The sequence below is a fragment of the Oncorhynchus mykiss genome, chromosome 19 (assembly GCF_057628025.1).
Source record: "Oncorhynchus mykiss isolate SJ-2025 chromosome 19, ASM5762802v1, whole genome shotgun sequence".
In the NCBI taxonomy this organism is placed as follows: Eukaryota; Metazoa; Chordata; class Actinopteri; order Salmoniformes; family Salmonidae; genus Oncorhynchus; species Oncorhynchus mykiss.
In genome coordinates, this window is record NC_143040.1 from 30,902,561 (window position 1) to 30,920,550 (window position 17,990).

Genomic DNA, 17,990 nt, shown 5'->3' on the forward strand with positions numbered 1-17,990 from the left:
TTTTACTTTAGTTTATTTAGTAAACATTTTCTTAACTCTATTTCTTGAACTGCATTGTTGGTTAAGGGCTTGCAAGTAAGCATTTCACAGAATACCTGCTGTATTCAGCACATGTGACAAATACAATTTGATTTGAATATCCTTTTGAGCATGGTAGAGTTATTAAGTCCACTTTGGATGATGTATACATTTTTTATTTATCTGCTATTTTACCTGGTAAGTGAGAACACTCATTTGCAGCAACGACCTGGGGAATAGTTACAGGGGAGAGGAGGGGGACGAATGAGCCAATTGTAAACTGGGGATTATTATGTGACCGTGATGGTTTGAGGGCCAGATTGGGAATTTAGCCAGGACACCAGGCTAAACACCCTTACAATAAGTGCCATGGGATCTTTAATGACCTCAGAGTCAGGATATCCTTTTAAGGTCCCAGCCGAAAGACGGCACCCTACACAGTGTCCCTAATCACTGCCATGGGGTATTGGGGGACATTTTTTTTTTTAGACCAGAGGAAAGAGTGCCTCCTACTGGCCCTCCAACACCACCTCCAGCAGCACCTGGTCTCCCATCTAGGAACTGACCAGGACCAACCCTGCTTAGCTTCAGAAGCAAGCCAGCAGTGGTATACCAGGTGGTATGCTGCTGACAAATATACCCAGTTACTATAAAGATACAGGCGTCCTTCCTTGGAAGGAAACCATTGAGGAAGGAAACCAGGCCAATGATGACTTTAAAACAGTTGGAGTTGAATGGCTGTGACAGGAGAAAACTGTGGATGGATCAACAAAATTGTAGTTACTCCAAAAACACTAACCTAATTGACAGAGGGAAAAGAAAGAAGCTTGCAAAGAATAAAAAATACTCCAAAACATGTTTGCAACAAGGCACTAAAGTAATACTGCAAAAGAATTGTCAAAGTGTCAAAGTGATTTAACATTTTGTCCCAAATACCAAGTGCTACATTTTTTAAAAATGTAACTAGGCAAGTCAGTTAAGAACAAATTCTTATTTACAATGACGGCAAACCGGGTAACAGTGCCTTGTTCAGGTGCAGAACGACAGATTTTACCTTGTCAGCTCAGGGATTCAATCCAGCAACCACTAAGCTATCTGCCGCCTCATTTGTCCATAGGATGTTTTTCCAGAACTGTGTTAGTGTTCGTTTCTTTTGTATCATCATTGGCCCATTGGTGAAATTAGCATTATGACAATATATTTAATTAAATAATTCAAAACCCTGTATTAATGCAAGTGCAGACAGAAGTTGACAAACAGGAACATAGCACGCATGTTTCCGAGTAAGTTCTGCATCAAACAAAAGATCTCAAGTTGTTTTATTAAACCGAAGTCTCGCCTTAGTGATGTCACTGACTACGTCATTACCTTTTTACTCATGAGACCAAAACCCTGCATCCATAGCTATACAAACATAGAGTTTCAGTGTGTATCTAAAAGCTAGGCAATAAATGTCCCCTCCCCAAAGCTGATTTATTGTGGAATATCTGAGTACTCTCTTATCTCCCACACTCCCCTGCAGAGTTCTGTCTCAGTCACACATTATAAGAGGGGTCTTTTTTATAAGAAAGAGAGAGAACTAAAAAACAATTGTGGAATACTAAACCTCTACAATGAATATATATATATGGTTAATCTGTAGTCTATTACCCTATAAATGTAAGGAGGGAGGGGTCTTATAACCCCTCCCCTTCTATTAATATAACATAAGCATAATCAATTATTCTAATACATCAAACATCTGTACAGCCCCAAATCATGATCGCTAGGTGAATCCTGACAAATGTTCAGGCTTTTTTAGATGTTTTTTGGCAAACTCTGATCTGGTCTTCCTCTTTTTGAGGCTTACCAATGGTTGTTGGTAAAACCATTGGTTTTTGTGGTAAACCCTCTGTATTTACTCTGGTGAAGTCTTCTCTTGATTGTTGCCTTAAACACAAATATGCCTACCTCCTGGAGGGTGTTCTTGATCTGGCCAACTGTTGTGATGGGTTTTTTTCTTCACCAGGGAAAAAATGATTCTGTCATCCACCACAGTTGTTTTTCTGTGGTCTTCCGGGCCTTTTGGTGTTCCTGAGCTCACCAGTGCGTTCTTTCTTTTTAAGAATGTACCAAATAGTTTATTTGGCCACAACTAATGTTTTTGCTATCTCTCTGATGTGTTTGTTTAGATTATTCAGCCTAATGATGGCTTGCTTCACTGGCAGTGACAGTTCTTTGGCCTTCAAATTGAGGGTTAACAGCAACAGATTCCAAAGGCAAATGCCACACTTGAAATCATCTCTACATCTTTTATCTCCTTAATTGTAAATTAACTAATGAGGAAATAACACACACCTGGCCGCAGAACAGCTGAGCAACTTTTGGGGGGGACCACATTTAAAAAGTGCTGTAATTCCTACACCGTTCATCAGATTTGGATGTAAATACCCTCTGCACTTTCAGCTCATATTCATTATTTAAATTCAACTCCAATATGCTGTGGTAGACAGCTAAAATAATAGTACCTTGGTCACTGTCCAATTATTCATGGACCTGACTGTTTGTTCCTGAGTGGCCGAATTACAGTTTTGACTTTTAAATCTCCTGGAAAATCTATGGCAAGACTTGAAAATGGTTGTCTAGCAATGATCAACAACCAATTTGACAGAGTTTAAAGAATTTTGAAAAGAATAATGGGCAAATATTGTACAATCCAGGTGTGCAAAGGTCTCAAGGTACCTGAAAGACCCAGGGTTGTGAATAATTATGCCAATGAGATATTTTTGTATTTAAATTTCAATAAATTAGCAAAATAATTTAAAACAAGTTTTCACTTTGTCGTTATGAGGTATTGTGCGTAGATGGGTGAGAAAAACAAAACAATTTAATACATTTTGAATTCAAACTGTAACACAACAAAATGTGGAATAAGTCAAGGGGTATTAATACTTTCTGAACGCACTGTATCTAAAAATGTAAAATAGCTTCACTATCAATTTAAAAGCAGTGCTAGAGTCAAGAGAGACTATGCTGTTCCCAATACTTGAGATTAATTTAAAATCCATCAATTATACCACGTCCATATGGGGGTATCAAACAGTGCAATTGTAATGATTCCTCTTTCTGCGTCGACACGTCACCCTACGTGAAGCTTACTAGATAGGTTTTTACTTGGGAGGAATTTGTCTATACAGTGAGCCTGAAATTGGCCCAACTGTACTGCAAGGAATTCTAATTGGTCAACCACAGGCTAGGGCTGGGTTATAAAACTAGATCCTGTCCCTTTGTTCTGGGGAGATAATCACAGGAGAGAATCACTGGGAGAGCATCACTGAGGACAGGGGAGAATGACCATCTAACGTAAGCTAACCCCATTCCATACAAATGTGCGCAACCGCGACATTCAAACGAGGCTGCAAAGAAAACTACTGGGACTGTAGCGACTGTGTTGACATCAAAATCTGGGGTGTGAACTACGTTTATATTATTGCGTTGATTGACATGGTAACGGCTCTATAGTATTGGAGAAAAGTTTTAAAAAACTGACCCCTCCGACGCTGTACGTTACATCGTGACGTGCCATGGCGTAATGTACAGCACCCATAAAGCAACTAATTCCGTCTTACAGCCTCTCTCCACCAGGTGTAGCACTTCTCTCACCGTTTAAAAACAAGAAAGGGACAGGGACAGGGTAAGGGGGATACCTAGTCATTTTTTGCATCATCACTGCAAGCTATCATGACTCTCAAAAGCCGATGTTAACTTCTGAAGATCACTTTAACTCCGCCCTAAAACCCGATTCAAATTCGACACAAACCTTCCAATAGGTATGTAATGACACATTATATAAACTCTTTATAGTGTTTAATTTACATTTTAGAGGCGATAAGGTGATAAATTGGACAGATTGAGTGAAAAAAAAGCAGTTTCCTCACACACCATCTCTCCTTCTCACTATCACGCAATAGGTTTCACTTCCCCACCCACCACTTTTAAAAAGACCCAACGGAGCTCATTGCCTTGTTGAATCATGCAGAGATGGGCATCATGAAGGTCTCGTCATTCATTTTGTTGGAAAGGGGAGAAATTGCTTTAATTTGCTTTACAATGGTATTGATATTACAGTTGATCTGGAAGTATTACGTTTTTTGGGCGCTAAAATAATTGTACGGACCAGCACGATGTACAAAAGTGAGTTAGTTTATGTTACCTCCCCATATGATTTGTCCTCTTCGAATAAACCTATTTTCCTCACCCTGATTTGCTTTGGGGTCTGTGTTATTAAAGATTAACATCAACTGCTAACACCGGTGACCACCTCAGCCATGATTATTTTAATGAAATGCCTTTATCTCTGTGCATAATTGTGTTTAATATTTCCATACTTGAAATAAAGTTTGGAGAGCAGTAGATTAGGCGCTCAACCAGATTAAGAAGATCCAACCCCAAAATTGTATGAGTGCTAGGAAGGAATAGGTGGGACATATTTTAAAAATAGTAATCTGTGCCATACAACCATTACATTAAACATTTACAGTGGTTAAAACCATTATCTCTCATAGTGCCGGGCTGTTGGAGTAGAGGTTGGGGTTGGCCTTGAACTTTAAATAATGTTGATCTGAGCTGCCACCACTGTCGTGTCCACTGCCACCTGCTACTGTCTCTCTGTGGCCAATACCGTGTCTGCTTTCACTGACCGGCCTGTGCTCTCAGACACACCCCCGGCAATTCTCCTTGAATAGGCCCTCTCTCCTTGCACGCACGCACGCACGCACGCACACACACACACACACACACACACAATTCAAAAGATTCAGTTTCACATGTGTGCAACAGGTGGCTCTGTGGCGCAATGGATAGCGCATTGGACTTCTAGGCTTGTGAATGCGAGGTCATTCAAAGGTTGTGGGTTCGAGTCCCACCAGAGTCGATCTTTTGAAAAAAATGGTGATACAGGGAAATGTACAAAGGAAAATATCATACTGGAAGACAAAATTATCTTAGTTAATCTTTTGACAAAATTTTGTTGTTAAAAGTATAGTATAACATTTAGAAAGAGAGCTCAATTCTGATATGTATATTTGGCTAAATACATATATTTCTCAACGATCTAATAAAACACTTATATTTGACTTTTTCCACATTTTGTTAGGTTACAGCCTTATTTTAAAATTGATCAAATTGTTTTTTTCCCTCATCAATCTACACACAATACCCCATAATGACAAGCAAAAACAGGTTTTTATAAATTTTAGCAAATTTATTACAAATAAAAAACTGAAATATCACATGTACATAAGTATTCAGTCCCTTTACTCAGTACTTTGTTGAAGCACCTTTGGACACTTGGCATTCAGGCCAAAAAGTTCAACCTTGGTTTCATCAAATGTATCCGTTTTTTAATTTGTAATAAATTTGCTAAATTTGCTATTGTGTGTAGATTGATGAGGGGAAAACAATCATTTAATACATTTTAGAATAAGGCTGTAACGTAACAAAATGTGGAAAAAGTGAAGGGGTCTGACTACTTTCCAAATGCATTGTATATTTCTCTCATGCTTCTCCTTCAGTTTGGAAGAAATGTATTTGTTCAAAACTATTCAACTATTGTCTTTCTCTCTCTTTGAGTCAACTACTCACCACATTTTATGCACTGCAGTGCTAGCTAGCTGTAGCTTATACTTTCAGTACTAGACTCATTCTCTGATCCTTTGATTGGGTGGACAACATGTGTGTGTTTTAATCAATTATTTTTTGACGTGATTATATTTAGTATAGTTGAATCTAAAAAGGATAACTTTTTAAAAGTTTAACACATTTAATTTTTATGAAATTCCATGAGGAGGATGGTCCTTCCCTTCCTCCTCTGATGAGCCTCCACTGCCTCACAGGTACATGATTATAGTTTTTGGACTAAAAGTGTGTGTGCAGACAGCAGTTTGTGTGAAAATGGAACCGAAATGTCCATTACATATGTTTTCCTGAAAATTCACAAAAATATTGACCTTTGGAGGATTGTCTGGGACTTTGGGTTTAGCCAGCAAGGCCTCATTTAAGGACATTATAACTTTTAGTCTGTACATAACATGGAAGAGTTCTAGGCAGTAAATGGTAACTTTTTCAAGCTACAGTACTGTGAAAAAGTATTTGCCCACTTTCTAATTTTCTCTACTGTTGCATATGTTTAATACGGAATGTTATCAGATCTTCAACCATAACCTAACCTAATATTAGATAAAGGGAACATGAGTGAACAAATAACACAACAATTACATACCTATTTCATTAATTTCATAAACAAAGTTACGCAACACCCAATGTCCCTGTGTGAAAAAGTAATTGCCCCCTTACACTCAAAAACTGGTTGTGCCACCTTTAGCTGCAAAAATAGAGAAAATCAGAAAAGGGGCAAATACGACACTGTATATCCACTTTGAAGCAAGTCTTGACTCATTTGAGCTTGAAATAAACAAAAATCCCAATAAACGCATTGTAACGTTGAAACAATAAAGCCAAACACCCAATGACAAAAGATAAGTTAAACACACAAAAAGAGAAGAACACACAGCAGGTTCTCCTTCTCGATGCGCTGCTGTGTCATGTACTGTCATGTTGTGTCTTGTCTCTGTCCTTTCCCTTCACCCTGTCTCCCTCTGCTGGTCGTTGTTAGGTTACCTTTTCTCCCCCGCTTTCCCCCAGCTGTTCCTTGTCTCCTCTTGACTACCTCGTCACCCCTTCTCCCACCTGTTCCCCTTTTCCCTCTGATTAGTCCCCTATATCTCTCTCTGTTTTTGTTCCTGTCCTTGTCGGATTCTTGTTTGTTGTGTTTCATGCCTGAGCCAGACTATCGTCATGTTTGCTGTAACCTTGTCCTGTCGGAATCTGCCGGTCTATCTGAGCCTACCTATGTTTGGTTATTAAAGAAGCTCTGTTTAAGTTAGTTCGCTTTTGGGTCCTCATTCACGCACCTAACAGAAGAATCCGACCAAGAATGGACCCAGCGACTTCGGATCCTCTCCAATCAGCCGTCGGGATCCAGGGAGCGATGCTAGGCAGACACGAGCAGGAAGTGTCTGCTGCTCGACATGCCGTTGAGACCCTGGCCACCCAAGTCTCCAACCTCACAGAACAGGTTCACCATCTCCGCCTCGATCCACCGGCCACTTCCAGGGCTTTCGAATCTCCGGAGCCCAGAATCAATAACCCGCCGTGTTACTCTGGGGAGCCCACTGAATGCCGCTCGTTCCTCACCCAGTGTGATATTGTGTTTTCTCTCCAGCCCAACACTTACTCCAGGAGCACTGCTCGTGTCGCCTACGTCATATCTCTCCTTATTGGACGGGCTCGTGAGTGGGGCACGGCAATCTGGGAGGCAAGGGCTGAGTGTACTAACCAGTATCAAGACTTTAAGGAGGAGATGATACGGGTTTTTGATCGATCTGTTTTTGGGGAGGAGGCTTCCAGGGCCCTGTCTTCCCTATGTCAAGGCAATCGATCCATAACAGACTACTCTATTGAGTTTCGCACTCTTGCTGTCTCCAGTGGCTGGAACGAGCCGGCCTTGCTCGCTCGTCTTCTGGAGGGTTTCCGCGCAGAGGTAAAGGATGAGATTCTCTCCCGGGAGGTTCCTTCCAGCGTGGATTCCTTGATTGAACTCGCTATTCGCATTGAGCGACGGGTTGATCTTCGTCACCGAGCTCGTGGAAAGGAGCTCGCGCTCTCCGTCGCCTCCCTCTCCGCATCACTACCATCTTCCTCTGCCGGCTCGGGTGCTGAGCCCATGCAGCTGGGAGGTATCCGCATCTCGACTAAGGAGAGGGAACGGAGAATCACCAACCGCCTCTGTCTCTATTGCGGTTCCGCTGGTCATTTTGTCACTTCATGTCCAGTAAAAGGCCAGAGCTCGTCAGTAAGCGGAGGGCTACTGGTGAGCGCTACTACTCCTGTCTCTCCTTCAAGATCCTGCACTACCTTGTCGGTCCATCTACGCTGGACCGGTTCGTCAGCTTCCTGCAGTGCCTTAATAGACTCTGGGGCGGAGGGCTGTTTTATGGACGAGACCTGGGCTCGGGAACATGACATTCCTCTCAGACAGTTAAAGGAGCCCACGGCCTTGTTCGCTCTGGATGGTAGTCCTCTCCCCAGGATTCAGCGTGAGACGCTACCTTTAACCCTCACTGTTTCTGGTAATCATAGTGAAACCATTTCTTTTTTAATTTTTCGTTCACCTTTTACACCTGTTGTTTTGGGCCATCCCTGGCTAGTTTGTCATAATCCTTCCATTAATTGGTCTAGTAATTCTATCCTCTCCTGGAACGTCTCTTGTCATGTGAAATGTTTAATGTCTGCTATCCCTCCTGTTTCCTCTGTCTCTTCTTCACAGGAGGAGCCTGGTGATTTGACAGGGGTGCCGGAGGAATATCACGATCTGCGCACGGTGTTCAGTCGGTCCAGGGCCACCTCTCTTCCTCCACACCGGTCGTATGATTGTAGTATTGATCTCCTTCCGGGAACCACCCCCCCCCGGGGTAGACTATACTCTCTGTCGGCTCCCGAACGTAAGGCTCTCGAAGATTATTTGTCTGTAGCTCTTGACGCCGGTACCATAGTCCCCTCCTCCTCTCCCGCCGGAGCGGGGTTTTTTTTTGTCAAGAAGAAGGACGGGTCTCTGCGCCCCTGCATAGATTATCGAGGGCTGAATGACATAACAGTGAAGAATCGTTATCCGCTTCCTCTTATGTCTTCAGCCTTCGAGATCCTGCAGGGAGCCAGGTTTTTCACTAAGTTGGACCTTCGTAACGCTTACCATCTCGTGCGCATCAGGGAGGGGGACGAGTGGAAGACGGCGTTTAACACTCCGTTAGGGCACTTTGAATACCGGGTTCTTCCTTTCGGCCTCGCTAACGCTCCAGCTGTCTTTCAGGCATTAGTCAATGATGTCCTGAGAGACATGCTGAACATCTTTGTTTTCGTTTACCTTGACGATATCCTGATTTTTTCACCGTCACTCCAGATTCATGTTCAGCACGTTCGACGTGTCCTCCAGCGCCTTTTAGAGAATTGTCTTTTTGTGAAGGCTGAGAAGTGCACTTTTCATGCCTCCTCCGTCACATTTCTCGGTTCTGTTATTTCCGCTGAAGGCATTAAGATGGATCCCGCTAAGGTCCAAGCTGTCATTGATTGGCCCGTCCCTAAGTCACGCGTCGAGCTGCAGCGCTTTCTCGGCTTCGCGAACTTCTATCGTCGTTTCATCCGTAATTTCGGTCAGGTGGCAGCTCCTCTCACAGCCCTTACTTCTGTCAAGACGTGCTTTAAGTGGTCCGTTTCCGCCCAGGGAGCTTTTGATCTCCTCAAGAATCGTTTTACATCCGCTCCTATCCTTGTTACACCTGACGTCTCTAGACAGTTCGTTGTCGAGGTTGACGCGTCAGAGGTGGGCGTGGGAGCCATCCTTTCTCAGCGCTCCCTCTCTGACGACAAGGTCCACCCATGCGCGTATTTTTCTCATCGCCTGTCGCCGTCGGAACGTAACTATGATGTGGGTAACCGCGAACTGCTCGCCATCCGGTTAGCCCTAGGCGAATGGCGACAGTGGTTGGAGGGGGCGACCGTTCCTTTTGTCGTTTGGACTGACCATAGGAACCTTGAGTACATCCGTTCTGCCAAACGACTTAATGCGCGTCAGGCGCGTTGGGCGCTGTTTTTCGCTCGTTTCGAGTTCGTGATTTCTCATCGTCCGGGCTCTAAGAACACCAAGCCTGATGCTTTGTCTCGTCTCTTCAGTTCTTCAGTAGCCTCCACTGACCCCGAGGGGATTCTCCCTGAGGGGCGTGTTGTCGGGTTGACTGTCTGGGGAATTGAGAGGCAGGTAAAACAAGCGCTCACTCACACTCCGTCGCCGCGCGCTTGTCCTAGGAACCTTCTTTTCGTTCCCGTTCCTACTCGTCTGGCCGTTCTTCAGTGGGCTCACTCTGCCAAGTTAGCCGGCCACCCTGGCGTTCGGGGTACGCTTGCTTCCATTCGCCAGCGTTTTTGGTGGCCCACCCGGGAGCATGACACGCGTCGTTTCGTGGCTGCTTGTTCGGTCTGCGCGCAGACTAAGTCCGGTAACTCTCCTCCTGCCGGCCGTCTCAGGCCGCTTCCTATTCCCTCTCGACCGTGGTCTCACATCGCCTTAGATTTTGTCACCGGACTGCCTTCGTCAGCGGGGAAGACTGTTATTCTTACGGTTGTCGATAGGTTCTCTAAGGCGGCTCATTTCATTCCCCTTGCTAAGCTTCCTTCTGCTAAAGAGACGGCACAAATCATCATCGAGAATGTTTTCAGAATTCATGGCCTTCCGTCAGACGTCGTTTCGGACAGAGGTCCGCAATTCACGTCTCAATTTTGGAGGGAGTTTTGCCGTTTGATTGGGGCTTCCGTCAGTCTCTCTTCCGGCTTTCACCCCCAGTCTAACGGTCAAGCAGAACGGGCCAATCAGACTATTGGTCGCATCTTACGCAGTCTTTCTTTTCGTAACCCTGCGTCTTGGTCAGAACAGCTCCCCTGGGCAGAATACGCCCACAACTCGCTTCCTTCGTCTGCGACCGGGCTATCTCCTTTTCAGAGTAGCCTCGGGTACCAGCCTCCGCTGTTCTCATCTCAGTTCGCCGAGTCCAGCGTCCCCTCCGCTCAGGCTTTTGTCCAACGTTGCGAGCGCACCTGGAAGAGGGTCAGGTCTGCACTTTGCCGTTATAGGACGCAGACTGTGAGGGCTGCTAATAAGCGTAGAACTAAGAGTCCTAGATATTGTCGCGGTCAGAGAGTTTGGCTCTCCACTCAGAACCTTCCCCTTAAGACGGCTTCTCGCAAGTTGACCCCGCGGTTCATTGGTCCGTTCCGTATTTCTCGGGTCATTAATCCTGTCGCAGTTCGACTTCTTCTTCCGCGATACCTTCGTCGCGTCCACCCGGTCTTCCATGTCTCCTGCATCAAGCCCGTCCTTCGCGCCCCCGCTCGTCTTCCCCCCCCCCCCCCCCCATCCTTGTCGAGGGCGCACCCATCTACAGGGTCCGTAGAATTTTGGACATGCGTCCTCGGGGCCGTGGTCACCAGTACCTCGTAGATTGGGAGGGGTACGGTCCTGAGGAGAGGAGTTGGGTTCCCTCTCGGGACGTGCTGGACCGTGCGCTGATCGAGGATTTCCTCCGTTGCCGCCAGGTTTCCTCCTCGAGTGCGCCAGGAGGCGCTCGGTGAGTGGGGGGGTACTGTCATGTACTGTCATGTTGTGTCTTGTCTCTGTCCTTTCCCTTCACCCTGTCTCCCTCTGCTGGTCGTTGTTAGGTTACCTTTTCTCCCCCGCTTTCCCCCAGCTGTTCCTTGTCTCCTCTTGACTACCTCGTCACCCCTTCTCCCACCTGTTCCCCTTTTCCCTCTGATTAGTCCCCTATATCTCTCTCTGTTTTTGTTCCTGTCCTTGTCGGATTCTTGTTTGTTGTGTTTCATGCCTGAGCCAGACTATCGTCATGTTTGCTGTAACCTTGTCCTGTCGGAATCTGCCGGTCTATCTGAGCCTACCTATGTTTGGTTATTAAAGAAGCTCTGTTTAAGTTAGTTCGCTTTTGGGTCCTCATTCACGCACCTAACATGCTGCTCACGCTGTCTGTTGAGGGCACTGTGGTAGAGGCGGACAGGGGGCCGACTCCCTCATCCTCCATTGGATCTCCTACGGGAGCTACTAGTGCTGCCTGGTCGCGAGTGGGTCGAGGGGCGCGACAACTGGCGCAGCAGCCTCTGATTCTCCCAGTCGGTCTGCCGCACCTCGTCGTTGCTAAAGGAGTAGTTCTTCCTGGTACTGCCTCCACTAGGGCAGACGATGGCCAAGCCACAACCCAGGCGACTAAGGAAGGTTTCAGAGAGAGGAGGGAGAGATGACAGAGGAGGAAACAGCAGATTAACATTTTGTTAGTTACAGTGCCTTGCGAAAGTATTCGGCCCCGTTGAACTTTGCGACCTTTTGCCACATTTCAGGCTTCAAACATAAAGATATTTCCATCATATTAAGTTTCTAATCAATAACCTATACTGTGCGTGTGTGTATCCTGCATTATTATTTAGTTAGTTAGTAAATAAATAGTTAAATCAATTTGTGTGGTACGGAATGATCAGTAAAGCTGCCATTTGTGCAGATGCAAAGAGTATGCGACATTCATAATTTAGAGACTGATATGAGGTAATGATTAATAAATGACTGTTATCGATATACATCTTATGTATCATCTAGAGTTTATTCGGGAGATGGTAACTCAGTAAACATTCGGGATTATTCGGGAGTATTCGGGAGACTCCGGCAGCACCGGACAGGCGGAGACTCAGGCAGCGCTGGGCAGGAGGAAGGCTCTGGCAGTGCTGGACAGGCGGGAGCACCTCTAGGGAGGAGACAGAGAGACAGCCTGGTGCTGGGGCTGCCACCGGAGGGCTTGTGCGTGGAGGAGGCGCACTGGAGGTCTCGAACTAATGGCCTGCACAACCCGTCCTGGCTGGATGGTGACTCTAGCAGGCACAGGACGCACTGGGCTGTGCAGACACACGGGAGACACAGTGCGCAGCGCTGGCGCAGGCGCAGGATATCCTGGACGCACTGGCTGTCTGGAGAGCAGGGCTGTCACCATCCGCCCTGGCTGGATCCTCACCCTAGCCCGGCAGATGCGGGGAGCCGGGATGTAGCACACCGCATACTGGGGACACCGTGCGCTCCACCGCATAACATGGTGCCTGACCAGTACGACGCCCGCCACGGTAAGCACGGAGAGCTGTAGACGAGTATGGAGAGCTGACTCAGGTGACATCAAATCGCAGACACGCTCCGTCGGGCGGATGTTGTGCCTCATGCACCAACACAGCAACTCCCTCATAAGTCTCTCCTCCAATCTCCCCATTAACTCCTTCACTGTCTCTGTTTCGCTCCCCTTCAATTCCGCCCTGACCGGCTCTGGTTCCATCCTTGGCTCCTTACGGTAAGCACGGGGAGTTGGCTCAGGTCTGACTCCTGACTCTGCCACACTCCCCGTGTGCCTCCCCCAATACATTTTTGGGGCTGCCTCTCAGGCTTCCTTGCCAGCCGTGTTCCCTGGTATCGCTGGTTCCCTTTTCCTGCTGCCTCCGCTCTCCTGGCTGCCTCCACCTGTTCCCATGGGAGGCGATCCCTTCCAGCCAGGATTTCCTCCCATGTGTAGGATCCCTTGACATTCAAGATGTCCTCCCATGTCCATTCCTCCTTTTCACCACGCTGCTTGGTCCTTTGAAGGACCAAGGTGCAGCGTGGTAAGTATTCATTGTAATTAAATAAAGAATGAATACTTAAACAAAAACAAGTTGGGGTGGGCATTCTATGTTGTGGGTTCTATGTGTTCTATTTCTGTGTGTTTGGCCGGGTGTGGTTCTCAATCAGAGGCAGCTGTCTATCGTTGTCTCTGATTGAGAACCATACTTAGGTAGCCTTTTCCCACTTGTGTGGTGGGTAGTTGTTTTCTGTTTTGTGTCTTTCTGCACCTGACAGGACTGTTTCGGTTATCATTCATTCGCTTATTTGCTTATTTTTGTTATTTCAGTGTGCAGTTCTAATAAAGTAGGAACACGTACCACGCTGCGTTTTGGTCCTCTCCTTCCAACAGCCGTTACATGCCCCCCGGGCACCGATGATGTGGATGTCGATTAAGGCAGCCCCACGTACCTCTCTGATTAAGAATTGGTATCTTTGGATGCAGAAGAAATAGACACTTCCAATGGTCAAACTCAGAAGTCTATAGTTCAAACACAAAATGTTTAAAAGGGGATATAAGTCCAAAATGCACCAACATGACAGTGGAACTCATTGAGTTAAGGTCACTGATTAGTTAAGAACTCCCCTCACCTGAAATGAGTTTGACACCCCTGCATAATGTTACATGCCTGTTTGCTGCTACAGTTGAAGTCGGACGTTTACATACTGTCATGCCCTGGCCATAGAGAGGCTTTTTATTCTCTATTTTGGTTAGGCCAGGGTGTGACTAGGATGGGCATTCTATGTCCTTTTTCCTATGTTTTGTATTTCTATGTCTTGGACTGGTATGGTTCTCAATCAGGGACAGCTGTCTATCGTTGTCTCTGATTGAGAACCATACTTGGGTACCCTTTCCCCCACCTGTTTTGTGGGAAGTTAACTTTGTCTTTGTTCAGGGCACATAGCCCAAAGCTTCACGGTTTGCTTTGTTCTTTGTTTTGTCAGCGTCATTTTCAATAAAGAGAGAATGTACGCTTACCATGCTGCACCTTGGTCCTTCAGCCAGCCGCGACACATACACTTAGGTTGGAGTCATTAAAACTCGTTTTTCAACCACTCCACAAATTTCTTGTTAACAAACTATAGTTTTGTCAAGACATCTACTTTGTGCATGACAGAAGTACATTTTTAAATATTGTTTACAGACAGATTATTTCACTTATAATTCACTGCATCACAATTCCAGAGGGTCAGAAGTTAACACACACTAAGTTGACTGTGGCTTTAAACAGCTTGGAAAATTCCAGAAATTGGTGTCATGACTTTAGAAGCTTCTGATAGATAAATTGACATAATTTGAGTCAATTTGAGGTGTACCTATGGATTTATTCCAAGGCCTACCTTCAAACGCAGTGCCTATTTGCTTGACATCATGGGAAAATCTAAAGAAATCAGCCAAGGCATCAAAAAAAAATTGTAGACCTCCACAAGTCTGGTTCATCCTTGGGAACAATTTCCAAACGCCTGAAGGTACCACGTTCATCTGTACAAACAACAGTACGCAAGTATAAACACCATGGGACCACGGAGCCATCATACCGCTCAGGAAGGAGACACGTTCTGTCTCCTAGAGATGAACGTATTTGGTGCGAAAAGTGCAAATCAATCCCAGAACAACAGCAAAGGACCTTTTGAAGATGCTGGAGGAAACAGTTACAAAAGTATCTATATCCACAGTAAAACGAGTCCTATATCAACATAACCTGAAAGGCAGCTCAGTAAGGAAGAAGCCACTGCTTCAAAACTGCTATAAAAAAATCCAGACTACAGTTTGCAACTGCATGGGGACAAAGATCGTACTTTTTGGAGAAATGTCCTCTGGTCTGACAAAACAAAAATAGAACAGTTTGGCCATAATGATCATCGTTATGTTCGGAGGAAAAAGGGGGAGGCTTGCAAGCCGAAGAACACCATCCCAACCTTGAAGCACGGGGGTGGCAGCATCATGTTGTGGGGGTTCTTTGCTGCAGGAGGGACTGGTGCACTTCACAAAATAGATGGCATCATGAGAAAGGGAAATTATGTGGATATATTGAAGCAACATCTCAAGACATCAGTCAAGAAGTTAAAGCTTGGTCGCAAATGGGTCCTCCAAATGGATAATGACCCCAAGCATACTTCCAAAGTTGTGGCAAAATGGATTAAGGACAACAAAGTCAAGGTATTGGAGTGGCCATCACAACGCCCTGACCTCAATCCTACAGAAAATTTGTGGGCATAACTGAAAAAGAATGTGCGAACATGGAGGCCTACAAACCTGACTCAGTTACACCAGCTCTGTCAGGAGGAATGGGTCAAAATTCACCCAACTTATTGTTGGAAGCTTCTGGAAGGCTACCCAAAACGTTTGACAATTTAAAGGCAATGCTACCAAATACTAATTGAGTGTATGTAAACTTCTGACCCACTGGGAATGTGATGAAAGAAATACAAGCTGAAATAAATAATCCTCTCTACTATTATTCTGACATTTCACAATTTTAAAATAAAGTGGTGATCCTAACTGATCTAAAACAGGGATTTTTTTACTAGGATTAAATATCAGGAATTGTGAAAAACTGAATTTAAATGTGTTTGGCTAAGGTGTATGTAAACTTCCGACTTCAACTGTTTATTGGCCAGGCCTCCTTTGGAAAATACATTTATAATCTCAATGGCAATTTATAAATAATAAATAGATAAAATAATAAATACATGAAGATAATAAATTGTATGGCTCATTTACATTTTGAGATAAGGATATATGGGATTCCAAAATAATTAGGAAAGAAATAATACAATTTTGGAACCTTTGACCCGGTGGCCTCCCTGACTCTTCCTCGCTTTCATCTTGGCTCTGGTGATAGCCATCTTCATCATTATCTGCTCCTCTGCCAATGACGCCGTGCGGATGTCGCTGGAGCTCTTGGAGTTGATGCTAGATTCCTCCTTTGCACCGCTGTCCCCCTTCACCACCGACTAGACAGGTAAGTGAATATAGTTTAGAACTACTACAATTATTATAACAGACCATGGTTAGACATGTTTTTATTAATCAGCTCCCTGGTCATGGAACTCTATTCAAACCTTTGATGGACATGTTTTTGAAAGTGATTGCCACTAAGAACATGAATGATGAGGATAACATTTTATGTGACTACTGTTTGTTCTAAATTTGTACTGTATTGTATAAAAATAATTGGAATTCTAATGAACATCTTTAGGATTAAATCATATATCTTTATTTCGAATTTCAAATAATGATGCTTCCTTGACATTGATTAGGCCTCAATCCCAAAGGACCCCAAGCCTGGGCAGTTGTATTGAGTGGCTAATGCCAAAGTGGCGTAAAGTAGAATGACGAAGCCACACAGACTTTTTAAAAATATATACCCTAACCCGGACGACGCTGGGCCAATTGTGCGCCACCCAATGGGACTCCCAATCACGTCCGGATGTGAAACAGCCTGGAATCGAACCAGGGTCTGTAGTGACGGCTCTAGCACTGAGATGCAGTGCCTTTGATCGCTGCACCACTCGGGAGTCCCTAAGAATAAAGTACTCGTTGCCCTTTCCTTGTGACTTTACCTTGACCTGGGTAAAGGGATGGGAAAAAGTCAAGAGAAAGGGTAAAATACGACAGTGGTTATTTTCATCAGACTATCATTGACCATGCCTTTCTTACAGCCATTCACAAAATAGCCTCACCATTATCATGCATACCTCTGATTTAATGGAAGATATGCTAGAATACCAGCTGCTCCTGTCTTCGGCCTCAAAGCCATGACCCTTCTCCTCGGTCCTCGGTTGAGGTATCACCACCGGAACTCTCTGTACCACTACGTTGCTCTGTCTGTGGAGGCTCCGGCTGGATGTCTGGCTCCTTTCTAGCCTCAGAGCTCATTTCACTCTTTCTTTCGCTCTTTGCTGATGCTGTCAAAATCACCGTCGCTGTCGAAAAACGAGTGATCCACTTCTTTGGGGCTGTACATAACAGGTGTCTCCTTCAGCACCCTGGTCGAGAACTGAAGAGAGATAACGGTCATTTTTTTTATATTCGATATTCTCAGCTAGTTAATACTTCATTTAAATTCCAAAACGGTAGCCTATAGGGGACCCTTCAATCATCAATAATTTACATATTTAATCAAAACAGCATTAGCAATGTTTAGGGTATATGCATTGCATTTGTTGACAAACTGCTTCTTACAATCTAGCTACCTACAAAGTGTTAGCTACAGTAGCTAGCTAACTGTGAGTCTAAACCGATGTACCCGATGCCAAATGCATTTAGCTATTTTATTTGACCACAGGACAATGCATATATAGTAGCACTTAATTGCAGGTTTTATTGATCAAGTAAAACATCCACATTTCTAATGGAAGAGCTAGTAAAACAGTCCATGGGTGTACGGTAACAAGATGTGGAAGTTCCTTGATATCACTAACGTTAGCTAGTTACTGTTAAGCTAGCTAACGTTAGTAGTTACCTAGCTAGTAGAAAGACACTTTTACAGTCAGCACCAAAAGTAACCAAGGCCTTCTGGCAAAGTTATTTTATTTCACTACAAGACACTGCATATAACACTTCAGTGCAGGCTTGATTGATGGGGAAAGCCAGTAGTAGCTTGCTAGCTTAAGTAAAACATCCACATCTCAAATGGAAGCGTTAGCTAGCATAAAGACAGAGAGTTAACCTTATTGTAACGCT

The 17,990-nt window shown here is 44.7% G+C and overlaps 1 long non-coding RNA gene and 1 other non-coding gene across 2 annotated transcripts; one reads left to right on the top strand and one right to left on the bottom strand.

Moving 5' to 3' along the window:
* Positions 1-4,066: 4,066 nt before the first annotated feature.
* LOC118941547 (uncharacterized) lies at positions 4,067-17,221 on the bottom strand. Its single transcript, XR_016488886.1, has 6 exons — positions 17,003-17,221; positions 16,679-16,873; positions 16,090-16,258; positions 13,621-13,733; positions 11,626-11,878; positions 4,067-6,589 (listed from the first exon to the last, which is right to left on the bottom strand). It is a non-coding gene; the product is annotated as an uncharacterized LOC118941547 (long non-coding RNA).
* trnar-ucu (transfer RNA arginine (anticodon UCU)) lies at positions 4,839-4,930 on the top strand. The gene is given in 2 exon segments: positions 4,839-4,875; positions 4,895-4,930. It is a non-coding gene; the product is annotated as a tRNA-Arg (tRNA).
* Positions 17,222-17,990: the final 769 nt, after the last annotated feature.